Below are 11,769 nucleotides of genomic sequence, written 5' to 3'. Positions count from 1 at the left end.
ATTGTTATTTTATTGCTTCTTGTTTAATTGAAGTTAATATATTTAAAAATAATTTTTATTTTATTTTTTTGAAGTATTCAATTTTTTTAATTTTATTTTATTTTATTTTAATATTATATTATTATATTATTTTACTTTATTTTATTTTATTTTATTTTATTTTATTGTATTTTATTTTATTTTATTTTATTTTATTTTATTTTATTTTATTTTATTTTATTTTATTTTATTTTATTTTATTTTATTTTATTTTATTTTATTTTATTTTATTTTATTTTATTTTATTTTATTTTATTTTATTTTATTTTACTTTATTTTATTTTATGTATTTATTTATTTTTTTTTTGTATTATTTTATTTTATTTTATTGTATTTTATTTTTTTTACTTTTTCTTATTTTATTTTATTTTTAATATATTTCATTCTGTTTTAGTCCATTTCTTTCACACCTGCCAAACTTTTAGGGTATCGGCTCGTTTTCTTAATTCATCACTTATAATTTGTCGCCTCTATTGAAGTTTTATAAGAGTTTCATACTTTTTTTACATATTCAAAAACACTCATCATTACTTCGAATAATCTCTCAGTAATTTCTTTTTCCTTATATTCTAAGTCCATTACCCGTTTCTTCATCCAGGTTTTACAAGCAACTTCTTGTATATTTCACATTTGACCGATTTTTTTCAATTTAAAATTCATTCATTTTCTTCAGTCCACACACAGTTTCCTTTTTTTTAATTTGAATTTTTCAACACATTATTCTATTACTGAGGAATTTTTCAACACCTTCATGTCACCACAACCCTTTTCGCCACCCCTGCGTTCCCTTCGAATATAGTTTTAATAACTCCAGCAACTGCATCAGTTATTCCACATACACACACACGCACACACACATATGTACGTATGTGCATTTTCTACCTACTCCCCATGATGGCTACAACTGTCATTGCTGCCTATAACCCTATCGCTATTTCGTCGTCTATCATGGCCTATTGCGCCGCCTTATTGCCTATTCAATACAGCCACACTCAACCGGGCATGTGTTCAAACACGCGCACACATACACACACTCTGACATACTCCCTCTAGTAAAAGAAAAATTCAAGCAAGGAAAACAAAACTCCAACTCGCTTGGTGGTGCTGGCCAAACGGCAGTTGAAATGTGTTTTTCTACATTCTGTTTTGAAATAGGAGCTGAAGCCAGTGCAGCTACCAAATCGCTCCTCAAGTAGTCCCAATCTCTACCCACACGACGACTACGGCCAAGACGATGACGACGACGACGACGATGATGCTGACGCTAAACGTAGAGCAATGCTAGAAAATTGTCGAAATCGCTTCGATCGCGCAAACATACAGACATACAAAAATCATACACACACATATGTACGTGTGTATATTTGTATATCTATGCGTATAATAGATACTGAGTTGTTCATACGGACGCTGTTTGTTCACGTCTTCTAAGCTCACCAGACTTCAACGTGTTCCACCTATTCGAATGTATGTAAATATCACACGTTTTCGATGTGTGCGTATATATGACTGTGTATTTTCGCATGCTTGTGTGCGTACGAGAGCAACTGACAGTAGACTAGAAAACGAGTTGATGCAAAAAAATCAACGGCCAAGAAACACATCTCATCAGCTGCAGCCACCAGAGACAGCTTATGAGATATGGGCGAGCTGGAGAGCTGCCCGATGAGCGGCGCAACAAGTTCAAATCAGACTTACTCGCTGGCATCTACGCTACAACAAACCAAAAACCACTACAATCCCTTTAACTTGCGCACCTTCCGATGCGCTGCTGAAAAGCGAGCCTTCTATTTGACCGCCCGCTTATAGAGCCTCGTTCAGGCTCTGCGCGTTTTCATCACCGCTTCCGACGAATTGAACGTTCGCCGTTACCGCTACTGCGCACTATAATCATCTATTCATATACTTTTTGTTGTTTCTTACACATACACAGTATATAGTTGTTGTTGTACACTCGTTTATGTATTGGTACGCGTGGTATGTTTGTATTGAGCCATGCAGGCAATGAACAAACAGATAATCAAGCAAACATAAAGCGAATCGAAAAAAAAAACTAACAGTTGAAAAACCAATCCGTCCGTATGGTTTATCACAACTTTTCGACCGTTCCGACTTTCTACAGGTGCGTTAAGCACGATCAGCTCTTCAAGACTAATCTGAGAGCCTCACCGTTGGGGGCAACGAGCCCAAAAACCTTTTGTACCCAACGTGAGTGCTCACCAAATCGAGAGTTCACACACACATACATATTTAGATTACTCAGTTGACTGACTGACTCTCATCATTGCATACGATCTTCATTGAGTCGTCGTCTCTGCGTGCGCATGTATGAGTCACACTCACACTCATGCAGTTCGCTCTGACTAAGATAGCCAAAAACCAGTTGCAGCCTAACACAAAAGAGCCACCGAGCCAACGAGCCACTGAGCCACCGATGAACTGAGTTGACTTGACTACTGGCGGTGCCGCTGTTGCCACTGCCACTGCCACTACACGTACTACCGGGAGAGTAGATACTCGTATAAGTGCAATTTTGCTGCTGTTGGCGTTGTTGTTATCTACTGGTTTTTCAATTTTATTTTATTTGTTTCCATCAAATTTTATGGGAGCGTACGCACACTTCCAACCTGGCTGCGGAGCATTGCACGTTTGAGATACGAGTTCGTCTTCTACGTTTATTCGAGTGTTTGCCTCTCGCGACGTGCTGTAGTCAATAATTTAGTTACCTGTTCAACGAGTCAAGACTAGCCAGCAAAAGTGTGTGAGCGCATTTAGCTCAACTTGGCTAGTGAGAGAAACACGTTTTGAGGTTGGCGTTGCTCGTTGGCCAGCAAGTGATGGATTGCCATTTCAGCTGTGTTTGTACGTTTGTGCTCAACGCCCGTCACTTTGACGCTGCGCCCATTTGTCTGCATGTCTCTCTGCCTCAGCGTTTGAGTATTTGTCTGATCGGCTTATTCGACTGTTAGTTTGCTGGTACGTTTGTCTGTTTGTCCGTTGGCCAGTTGGTCTTTGTGACTATTTGTCGCTTTTGGCTGCATAGACGATACGTGAGCAGCGTGGAAACGGCTTTAAAAATACCAGAAGAATTCAGTAAAACGAATTGTGAGAGTAACAAAACACGCACACACACACGCCTATGCACTCACAAAACGTTGATAAATAAGCAAAAAATGACTGGCTGGTGACGAACACAAAAATCGAGATATAACAAAAAAAACCAAAACCAGAAAAACGATACAAAATAACAGCAACTGGAAACGACTCTATGATATTACCACTAGGCACTAGCGCACAGTGGATTTGTAACCTGATATACTTTGGTAGATTTTTAAAATTAATTTATTAAATTAAAGATGTGCTCCAATAGATCAGGTCTAGTTTAAGAGGTTCTTCTCAAAGAGTTTCGTGTGAGACAGCCAGGTAATGAAATTCCAGGAAACTATTTACCATCTCAAGGTAAAAACTGAGCCCTCGCAATACAAGATATTGCATCCGAGTGATAAAGCAACATTCAGTTCCAAAAACGTTCGGTTATGCCTATATTTGGTCGGAGTACATTACAACTAATCAGCAGGCAATGGTAAACCTCCGAGTGTATTTCTGCTATAAAAAACTCCTAAAAAAAACAAAACCATTTGCCGTTCGGAGTCGGCTTAAAACTGTAAGTTCCTCTATTTCTGGAACAACATCAGAACGCACATCATAAATGGGACGAAGAGCTCGGCTAAATAGAACACATGGCGAAGTTGATTGCTGAATGCTCCATCTGCAAAGTGGCCAGGGTTGAATAACTCAATGGCGTGGTAATCATAAAACTACTTCGGTTAGCATAGAGATAAAGCTTAAAATAAGAAAACAGCACCACCACTTATAAGAAGTTTGTACTTAGATGTTATCCACCCATATCGTCGCCATCTGGGGCAATGAAAAGCTGCCTTCGTCCTAGACAAAAAGCAGCATCTCAATGCTGCCCAACGCCATCTACAAAAGTCTAACCACGATCAAACAAAGTAGATTCCAATTCTTAAGGGACGAACAAGCTAGATTTCTCTCTCACCGAAGCTGTTTTGACCAAGCCAACACTCTTTGCACCATAGTAGAACAGTCAGTTGAGAGGCGCTCCCCGTTTTACATGATGTGCATTGACTTTAAGAAGGCATTCGAAACAATCAAACAAAACTCAATTTGGCTGGCGTTGATAGAAAGGGAGTCATCACTAAGATAATCGCCTCAGAGCCCTTTATGAGAACTTCGAACTGACGTGCTTCACATCAGCGACCCATTCACCACCAACGCAGGCGTAAGTCAAGGTTCATCCTAGACGACATTATGCGCCAATTGACCCTGCACAAAAGAGGTATCGTATGAATCTTCACCAGACATCTTGAGGACCTGGACTTCGCCAATGACATCTGCCTCCCTCTCTCACAAACAGGCAAGTCACGCTGGCACGCACTGTCGGACTGGAGGACCACATCGTCAAGACCAAGGCTATGAGACCCAACCACAATAAAGCAAGACCTATAATGGTTGGCGGGCGTCCGGTGGAGTTGGTCAAAAGCTTCTGCTACCTCGGCTGCACTATCACGACAGACGGCAGAGTAGATGAAGAAGTCAACTACAGGCTAAACAAGGCAAAGGCGGCATTCGGGCGAATGCATACAGTATGGGCGAGTTCGCAAATCTCCAGGCGCACTACAAATATTCAGCTCATGTGTGAAGTCAGTATTGTTGTACGGAAGTGGAACATCACACACATAGGCTGCAATCTTTCGTCAACAAATGCCTCCGCATCAACTGTAAAATATTCTGGCCGAGCACCATCAGCAACGACGCGGAGATAAAGGAATGAAGAGCATATCCCATGGCAAACAAAATGCAAAAAAAGGCGATGGATATGTCACAGATGCCGACATCAGAGGGAACGGCGAAAAAACAACAGTTCAGGACCGTGTACGACGAAAGAGTCTTGTAGCGGCCCTATGCTAATAATCTTTATGACTTTGTATTTCTTCACAGAAAATGCAGAGCAGCCTAAGCGGAGCGCTTCCGAGCCCTTAATTACAAAAGTAGAATACAAATTATTGCAAGATATACGAAAACTCGCGCAAGCATCAAATAAAGAGACTTCTGCTTCGAAAACACTCACAAAACAGGCCATTAACGGGATCTTCTTACTCCCAGCGAGTCATAAAAAATCCCGCTTCAACTTCACAATCATTTTTGGAGCCGTAAGTTTATGCGTGCCCCAGTCAAAATTTGATAGAAGAAGTAGTCACGTTCATGGCTTACTTCTTCTTCTTCTTGCTTAATAGCTTAGCTCTATAATCTTTCAAGCCAGTCCCACTGTATTGTCGTATGTTTGCTTTTCTACGACCGTAGAGGAGGAACGTTGTTTTACGTGTGTTACTATGGTGGCGTGCATTGCGGGAGGAGGAGTGCTGCCCGACCGTGGCTGGGTGAGGTGCCGCCGCACACTGCTTGCATGGATTACCCTCTAGTACATAAAACTTGATACTGCTACCATTTTATGGCTGTTGCTGCTGGCTGCCAACTGCCGGCTGCTGTTTTGGCTGAACTGACGATTGACTTGTTGTTGGTGTTACTGTTGTTGGTGGTGGTGGTGGTGCTGTTGTTTTAGCTGCTTTTGCTATAATGTAGCTTTTACTGTTGCTGCTGTTGTTGTTTGTGCAATTTTTCTTTTTATCTCTTGTCGGCTGTTATTGTTGCTGTAAGTGTAGCCTGCTGCCGCTGTGGTTGTTGCTGCTGCCTACAGTTGACTACCGCGGCTGCCGTTTTGGCTTATTGCTAGCTGCTGCTGCTGCTGGTGCCTTCCACTCACTGTTCGGTTGTCACTCAATACGCGCGCTGTTATTACATACTCACTGTTTGTTGGTGTTGTTGTTGTTGTTGTCGTTGTTGTTCATATTATTACTGCATATTTTGTAGCTATTATCAATGTTTTGTTGTTGCGCAGACATTCATTTTTTTCCTGTGCGCTGATAATTGCATTCATAATAGTTTGTAGTCACCTTGCAGGATGGTGGCGTCGGCGGCAGTGGAGGTCTCCAAATGAGATACGAGAAACTCACTTTAATGTTTTTTAATTTCACATTTTCCTAAATGCATGTGGCTACTCTCACACACACGCACACGCGCACATACACACATAAATTTGAAGGAGATTGTACAGATATTTCTGGCTGGCTGGCTGGCTGACTACCTCCAAAGTTGATATGCATGCGTGCATATGCGTATGTATGCGTCTCGCCTGCGTAAAAAATTTACAGCCGCAAACTGGCAGTGCATAAATGCTTTACTGCTATCTGTGCGTGCGACAGCAGTGGCGTCCGAAAGATAGTAGTATCTGAGAGATACTTTCATATGAATTCTGTCTGTGCAGCTCTAAAGTTGCGCGCGCGTGCGTATGGGCATGTGTGAAAAATAAGTATCAAACGAAATTTTATTTCCTTCCACTTTCTCATCGCCAACTATTTTTTGGTGTTTTTTCTCTTTTTTTTTTGGTACTTTCCTGCCTTTCTGATTGAACTTACAGCGCTCGAGCTGTGATCTCTGATCGGCAGCGATCGTCGTGGATTGTCAGCATTTACTGAGTGTAAATGCATGTATGTGTGTGTGTGTATGCTATGCTGTTCGCTGGTTGCTGTTGGCTACTATGCAGGTACCTTGGCTATCAACGCTGCTACGGAGAGGCAGTAAATCTTCCATTTACTCCCATTAGGCACCGACACATTTGCGAGCACACATAAATATACGCAGGCTCGCATTTAGGTATGTATGTATGTATGTAGGCTTGCATGCATACAGGTTTACTTGCCCACTCACACATTACCACCTTTATGAGCGGTCTTTATCGCTGCCGCGCGGGATATCAACTACCGAAAAATGGAAGAAAACACACAAAGCGGACTGCCGACGAACAGTAGTGCAACTAATTTGAGGGAAAACAAAAAAACAAAAACAAAAAAACACAAACAACAGCAACAGAAACAAAGTGAAAAATGAAAAATAAAAAATAAAAAATGTACATATGGAAAATGCTCTATAAAATTGAAAAATGAAAAGTGTAAGCATTTACCTACACCCATGAAGAATATTTTGGAATAAAAACACCGACACACATACATACATATATACATTTATTGACGTCTTGTTTTTAGTATACATTTTTTTTTCATTTAATTATTCTTCATTACCTATGCGCACGTGTATTCATACATACATAATTTATTTTTTTTGTTAGTGTTAATAATTGGTTTTTGCTTTCCTATGCATAATTAATAAATATTATGAATTAATTAAAGCTTTTATTTAGTTGATGGTTTACAACAACAAAATACAAACAATGCGTTGAATATGGAACGGAAAGCGTGGAAGTGCAGGCATGCACACACATACATGTATATCTCCATGTGTACATACATACATAATTAGATATTTTCTATGTGTGTATAAGTATATCTAAGTCCTTTCGGCTAAACATCGCATTTCGACTTAGCGCTAACTAATAATAAGCGACAAAGGAAGCGACTACCTTCACCCATCCGATACCAGGCGCGCTATCTGTACAGCGTAGGGGTCCTTGTTTTTTAGTTTTGGATTCCAGTCGGCATATACAGTTGACGCCATTGAATGCCTACTCCACATTTTGTTTCTATGGAAGAAAACACCCAACATCGTCAGCAGAAAAAAATGGTCAAAAATTAACTCAATTTTTGAACCACTTGAAACTTGCACTTTTATATACCAAAATTGAATGATTTATACATTTTTTTATAAAACTGTATAATCTGCTTAGAAATAAAAGAAAGAAAAATAATATACGATTTCATAATATACGAATCACAATATTGGCTGACCCAATTAATCGCCTGCAATATCTCGTAAAAGAAGTCAGCGTAAAAAGTCTGTAATGCGGCCTAAGTATTAACGCCCAAAAAACCAAATTCATGGTTGTTAAATTAAGGTAGAAAATAATAAGGTAGAACCGCCGAGAGGCTGTTTCAGCATTTTTAACGTTTGCAGACCATTTGTGTCACCCTCCCATTTCCATTTTTTTCTTTTGGTTTTGCTTTTCATTCAAATAAACCAAAAATTAGATAGGTATAAAAAAAAGTTAAAAAAATTTGACCTGATATATTTTTTAAAAATGACAATAAGAGAAAAGAAATAGTTTCAAAAAACTTTCTACAAAAATATAATATAAATTTTTAATAAAAAACTTAAAAAATATTTTGTTTTGCTTGATATATTTTTAAAAAATTACAAAACATATTCCACAAAAATATAAAATTTGAATATAAAATTTTAAAACTAATTTTTTAATTTTAAGGAAACAATCTCTCATTTCCTCTCTGATTGCCCTACCCTATGGAAGGACAGAATTTTAAACCTGGGCAAACCGCTGTGCGAGAGTGTCGAGCAACTGTCTGGCTTAGACATCAACAACCTAATAAGGTTCCTAAACGTCACAGACTGGATATAGTTTAGTTGTAAATAACTGTTGGTAGCGAGGATGTGGCGACAAAATGGTGCGGAAGCGCTAGTTGGATTCTGGATGAATCACCCCTCTAACCAACCATACAATACATATATTATTACAACTTAAATGAAAAAAATTATGTTAAAAAGAACCGAATATATTTCGCTTTAAAGAACTCTATACCAAAACTTTCTGCATTGAATAAATCTCAAAAACACAAAGCTTTCAAAAATTGTCCCCCAAATATTTAAATTTCAATGCAAAATTTTAAAAATACATTTTTTTTTTGCCTGATATATTTTTTAAAAATAATGAAAAAAGCTTTCAGAATTTTTACTACAAAATTATAAAGTTTTAATATAAAGTTTTAAAAATAATTTTTTTTTTTGCCACAAAAAAGTTTTTTAAAAAGTATATTTTATCTCAAAGCCTCAAACAAAATTTTTTTATTATTAAAAAAAATTATTATACCGAAATTTTCAACATTGAACGAATCTCAAAAACAGAAAGCTTTCAAAAAAATCTTCCGCTAAAATAAAATTTTAATACTAAATGTTTTTTGCCTGATATATTGTATATTTCGAAAATTATCAAAAAAATCTACAAAAATAAAAAATTTTAATACATAATTTTAAAAATAAATGTTTTTGGCAAAAAGAATTCTGTTAAAAAGTATATTTTTATCCTCAAGATATTTCATTTTAAAGAACTCTATGCATAAACTTTCAACATTGAATAAATCTGAATTATAATTTTATTTTAAAAACTTTCTCAGTACTTAAGCCTACAACTAAACTAGTTTTCAGCAAAATTTGCGACAATGTCCAAAAGATACTTGGATCAGTTGACATTGAAGCTCATATGTACGCATGTACATATGTATGCATAGCATTGCTGTCAGGATCGTAAATGCCTATTGGCAGCACTATGGGCGTATTCGATGTATGCACATACACCACTATTTGTTATGAGTCAACTGCAAGGTGGCACAAAATTAGTCATCCAATTTGGTTTTTGAGTAATTTTTTCATACGGTGGCGCAAAATTAATCGTCCGTTTAATTTTTTTTTAATAATTTTTTTACTAAATAAAAGAAAGATTTTGAGTGATTGCATGATTTATGCGCTCCACTAAATTTTGCGCCAGGATGAATCAGCAATTTTTGTTTTTTTGTGAAAAAGTTGTTTTGAATAACTTTTTATATAAGGTGGCGCAAATTAATCATCCATTTGTTTTTTTTTATAAATTGGTTTTGAATAACTTTTTATATAAGGTGACACAAAATTAATCATCCTTTATTTTATTTTAAATAATTTTTTTTTCTAAAAAGCAAAATTATTTTTTTCTAAAAGAAAAACTTTATTTTGACCTTTACGCGCCCCAATGCTTGTCTGTTTTTATACGGCAGCTGTCTAAGTAGTTGACAAGGTTCGCCATTTCCAAAATGATAAATCTTCCTATAGAGTGATTAATTTTGCGCCACTTTGCCTGTAGTACTGCGTAAATTTAAAGCAACTTTTACTTTATTTAATTTCCCCATATCTTTTATAAAAGAGAAAATGCTAAATGTCGTCAGCAAAACAAAAAAATTCTACAAAAGTCTACTGATTTTACACTTAAAAACTACACTTTATTGCACTAAAATTCAATAGGCTAGAAACCTGGATACCAGAAAATTTTCTAAAGCCTCTAACTAGAGGTTCTGATGAAAATTGGTTTAATTTTTTTTCCCCCCACAAAGTTTAAAGCTTGGATTCGTATGGTTTTTGTAGAAGAAACAATTATACTTTCATAAAATAAACCCACCCCGCTAAAATCAATAATGTAAACATTACCAAGGTAAGTAGGTAGGTAAGTAAGATGGCAAGAGTACCCCAGGTACACTACAAGTAGCACTTACGTGCCGTTTTGATACCATAAAGTGGACCACTACCTGTGAAAAGATTTAGGCAAGAGATAAGCCCGTCTACAACCATCCAGTGCTGTTGATGTAGCGGAGGAGAGAAAAGGGATCTAGGCTGGAGAATTTCATCAAGTCATCCCCAAATTGCACGCTAAGGAATCTCAAGCGCCTAGCCGCCAAGGCCGGACATCTGCAGAGAAAGTGTTCCACAGTCTCTTTCTCTGCAGGATCCCCATAGCCACAGCTTCTGCAATGGGGGTTGTACGGAATTCCAAGCTTCTCCGCGTGAGTGCCGATCACCCAGTGCCCAGTGATCACCGCAATGAGTTTGGAAATTGAATGGCGGGGAGTTCCCATCACCTTAAGCGTTCTGTTTATGTCATATTGAGGCCATAGTGCTTTTGAAATGGCACACGATGAGACAGACCTCCATCTGTCTTGCGCTTTTCTTAGAAAGAAGTTGTGTAGTTTTCCTTTAACGACGGTCAAGGGGATACCGATGTCTGAGAAGAGGGCAGCTGGATTTGGTTCTGCCGCCCCCTTCCTGGCAAGCTCATCGGCAATTTCATTTCCCTCTATATTCCTGTGCCCAGGAACCCAGATGAGGGAAATGTTTCCAGCACGTTCGAGGCGTTTAAGTTCCTCCTTGCAGGAGTTCACGAGAAGAGAGCTGCAGTACGGCGACGACAGTGCCTTGATTGCAGCTTGGCTATCGGAAAAAATTTTAATGTCTCCCTCCCAACAGCGATCCCGAAGCATTTTGCATGCCTGCAGGATCGCGAAGACCTCTGCTTGAAAGACGCTGCTTGTCTCCGGCAGTTTATAGGAGACCGAAATGCTGGCTGATTTGGAGTAGACCCCCGCTCCCACTCCAGACTCCATTTTGGATCCGTCAGTGAAAACAGAGGCATCTATATCCGCAACAACTCTCCCCTCTTTCCAATCTTGCCTGCTCGAAAAGATAGCCCTAGCACAACCCTCAAAGCACAGTTTGCGGATGGAGAGGTCGGTGCGAATATCAGAGAAGGAAGGGGAGATCTGCTTCAAGATGCTGCTATGCCCTACAGGGTGTTGACTCCAAAGGCCAAACTCCTTCAGTCTAATAGCGCTCTGAGCAGCAATGGACTTAACCTGCAGATCCACAGGAATTAAGTGGAGAATAACGTTGAGCGCAGCGGTAGGACATGTCCTACAGGCACCAGTGATGCCTACACATGCAGTTCTCTGCACTCTCTCTAATTTAGTGAAGTTGTAGCCCTTCTGAAGAGCTAACCACCAAACTAGGCAACCGTATGTCAAAATTGGCAGAACCACTAACATT

At 38.5% G+C, this 11,769-nt stretch overlaps 1 protein-coding gene across 1 annotated transcript in view; it reads right to left on the bottom strand.

Annotated features, from left to right (window-relative positions):
• The window catches only part of LOC128865371 (protein bowel), a 50,386-nt gene extending 47,157 nt beyond the window's left edge, over positions 1-3,229 (bottom strand). Inside the window, exon 1 of the mRNA XM_054105674.1 lies at positions 1,969-3,229. The gene's annotated coding sequence lies outside the window, so the exon portion shown is untranslated. The remainder of the gene's footprint in view (positions 1-1,968) is intronic.
• Between the last annotated feature and the right edge of the window lie 8,540 nt (positions 3,230-11,769).

Source organism: Anastrepha ludens, chromosome 5, assembly GCF_028408465.1.
Source record: "Anastrepha ludens isolate Willacy chromosome 5, idAnaLude1.1, whole genome shotgun sequence".
Classification (NCBI taxonomy): Eukaryota; Metazoa; Arthropoda; class Insecta; order Diptera; family Tephritidae; genus Anastrepha; species Anastrepha ludens.
This window is presented reverse-complemented; position numbering and strand designations above follow the sequence as displayed.